We start from the raw sequence: 3,481 nt of genomic DNA, 5'->3' as shown, positions 1-3,481 counted from the left end.
TCTCGTGAACTTCACAAATCGTGAAAGCTATGTAGACGTTCCGCATACCTGATTATGTCGTCAACGTTGCTTTGTCTTTGCTCTCAATAGACCTCTACCCAAGAAACGTCACCGTGACGTCACCATAACGTTGGGTGTATTCTACTCTCCGCTCCTCTCCGGAGAGGGTTCCGCCAACTCCAAGCGGGCGTCGGGCGGCACAAATCGTCGCTCGCATTAGTGCCGACGTGACGGACTGGCTAGTTTCGCCCCAACTACTACTTTCCCCTCTTCTTTTTCTTCTTCTTTTTTTTTTGTGTGTGTGTGTGCTCATACTAATGCAATGCATAGGGCGTTCGCAAAGGACACTCAAGTAACCTAGCTAACAGTAATTACACGTTTCTTTTTCTCAAACAACAACAATTTCATTACGGGATGATGACCGGGGTATTTCATCGCCGGGGGCGATACTCTACCCCATTGTTGGTGGTGATGCGGGGAATGAAATAATGAGCGCCTTCACAATAAGGATCGAAGTCCTGTGGTGTCCAGAAAGGTGAAGAGAGCCTTGAGGGCAGAGCGTTGGTGTGCTGGATGTGGCCAGGGACCAAGCAATTTTGTGAGAGAGAGAGGGGGGGGGGGGAGTCTAGCTCGTTGAGGGATCCGTAGAGTACGATTCGGGAAGGTTGGTAGTGTGGGCAATGGAGAAGAATGTGCTCTAGATCTTCTACAGCACCGCAGTGGCTGCAGTGAGGAGAGGCAACTTGTCCGAGGCGGTAGAGCCACTGTGCTGTGAAGGCCACATCAAGGTGCATTCGATGAACTAATGCGGCATCTTGATGAGAGATATGTGCAGGCATGCGGAACGCGAGCGCTGGATCAACTCTGCTCAGCATGGCGGGGGGAGAATGTCAGCGGTCCGTTGGCGGGTAGCCAGAGGAGTTACGAGGCGTCGTAGTACGGACCGACGACCTCCTCGAAGTACTTGACGGGGAACCTGATCTCTTCGTTCGACGGGGTCCGGAAGACGTACGAAGTGGGTGGCACAGGCAGAGATCAGGGGGCGTCCGGCGGTGTGACGTCCTTAGGTATGAAGCCAGTGAGAGCATGGCGTGCCCTCTGCGCGACGCGATGGAAATCACTTTCAGGACGGTATCGCATTTTCCTGAGAAAGTGGGTGATGGGGAATGTGCGCACGCAAACGTAGGAAATGTCGAGCCGTTTGCCGCTCACGGAGGGCCTCCACCGGGAGGTCCTCACCCGGAGGAGGAGGACCCCCAGAGCATGAGAACATGTCAGAGCTCGATAGCCGTCTTTAGAAAAAGCTAGCAAAAAGATAGGCCTACCGGTAGACTACAGCAGAACTAGGCCATACAACTAATAATATGTAAGAAATTACGTAAAATTCTGAGAATGTCTATCAAATGCTATATTTTAGTGTGGCTTGTTACTGATTGATTTTTTACTATAGTAGTTCCAGTCTACCTAGTTGGCAGCGCTCTTGTACCATCTGACGTCATTTGTTTGTAAACAGTGAGAGGTCTACACAAGGCAACTGGTGTTTGCCCAGTAGACCAGATCTTTTCCAGTTGGAGTAATTTGTTAAAGGAAAATTTATTAAACTCAAGAGCGGAATATGAACTTTGGTACTGCTTCACTCAGTATTCTGCTCGCTTGCATAGCAGACTGCTATCATCCAGTATGAATTAATTTCGTCCTGTCCTTTCAATGATTTTATTCTGCATAGAATATCTAAGCTGTCCTTTAGGTTGAGCCTGATGTATCTTGATACAGACAAAATCCCATAACATCCGGAATAAGCGAAGGACTGCCGTCCTCAAGTGCCTCATCCTTCAGCACTTCACGTGCCGTACCATCCGGCTGTTTGGATACTCCCTTGCACATTGCTCCGACGTGACCTATTTTCCTGCACCCGAAGCATATTTTAATCCGTGCTGTGCAGTCGGTCGAGTTAGCCAAATCATGTGCTGAACCCGATCGATAACAAACAGCAGCTTTCTTTGCTTTGGGCTTGACTTTCAGGGCAATCGTCTTTTTCTCATTCCGCTCACTGCTATTCAGACTTGTGCGTAACGCGTTACTAGTCATTGCGTTACTTCTAATCAATTATATAATTGAGTAATTTTTCGAGTAATCAGTTACTCTACTGTCAAAGTAATTTTTCGTGTAATCAATTACTTTTCTGAGTAATCGATTACTCAGTAATTGATTACTTTCCGGCAGAGATTAACTTATCTTTCAGATGTTCTGCCCCAAGTCAATCCCCTCATGCTGCCAGCCTTTGTTGGGCCGTTCTATTATAGCAAGCTGAGGTCATTGTAAAAAAGTCCTAGAATTAAGGGTCTCTCTCCCTAATCTCTTCCTACACGAGTGTGGTGGCACCTGGAGCTTTGGAAGTTTAGTGAGTCATGGGGAAGTTCCACGCAATGCTCTTCCACAGTCGGGTCAACGTCTTCCCGTACGATAATTACAGTAGATGTACATATCTACTTGTCCTTTGCGTTTTTGTTTTTGTGTTATTTCAGCTGTACTGCTGTTGGACCCCCTTTTCCTGGCCACCTCCTGTTTATTAAACTTATATATACCCCCCCCCCCTTTTCCTTTTCTTTTCTGAAGCACACAAAGACGGGTATAATTTGCGTGAATGCAGCGTAACGACCGGCGTTACTTTTCTACTCGTTACACAATTACATTTGGAGTGGAGTAATTGGTAACGGTAATCAATTCCTTTGTTCGTACAAGTAATGGTAACGGTAATCAATTACTTTTTTCGAGTAACGGGCACAAGTCTGCTGCAATTGCCAGATCCCCTGCCCAGGGTAGCCGCGTCCTCTTGTGAGATCATGTGTGCCTGTTTCCGGGTCTGTTCTACATGACCATTGAACAGGAGTTTTTCACGTAGTTGTGACAAAGCAGCTTTTTTCACAAGCTAGTCGCGTAGAATTTCAAGTAATAACGAGTTGCTTCAAGTAAGTTCAAGGGAGTGCAAGTAATACCGAGGCGTCGAAGAGCCGTAACATGTTGTTCAAATTCACACAACTCAGGGAAAAGAGGTGATGACGCAGGAGATCAGAAGATTCAGGTTCGATTCCTGGCGTCAGCACCTGTTTTCCCTGAGTTGTTTGAATTCGTTAGTTTCTGGGCGTTTGAGGCTTACATGTCTGTGTCGTCCCTAATTGTGATCTGCCTCGGCCATTTCTCGTTATTTATGTTCTTCGACGCTTTCCTCGGGCAGCTGAACATGCCGACGAAACTTCCGGTGCTACTGCCCCATTGTAAACGCAAAAGTACAGATGTATCGTAATTGTACACATCGTACAATTACATGTACAATCGTAATTGAAACGGGACCCATTCCTTCATTCCCTGCTTCACCTCCAGCAATGGGGTAGAGTATCGCCCCCGGCGATGAAACTCACCACCCATCATGCTGAGATAAAGTTGTTGTTGTTGTTACACAGAGGTTGTATATAAATGTTCA

This window comes from Ornithodoros turicata, chromosome 1, assembly GCF_037126465.1.
Source record: "Ornithodoros turicata isolate Travis chromosome 1, ASM3712646v1, whole genome shotgun sequence".
Lineage (NCBI taxonomy): Eukaryota > Metazoa > Arthropoda > Arachnida > Ixodida > Argasidae > Ornithodoros > Ornithodoros turicata.
The sequence above is the reverse complement of the archived record's forward strand: the minus strand, read 5'-3'. Positions refer to the sequence as shown.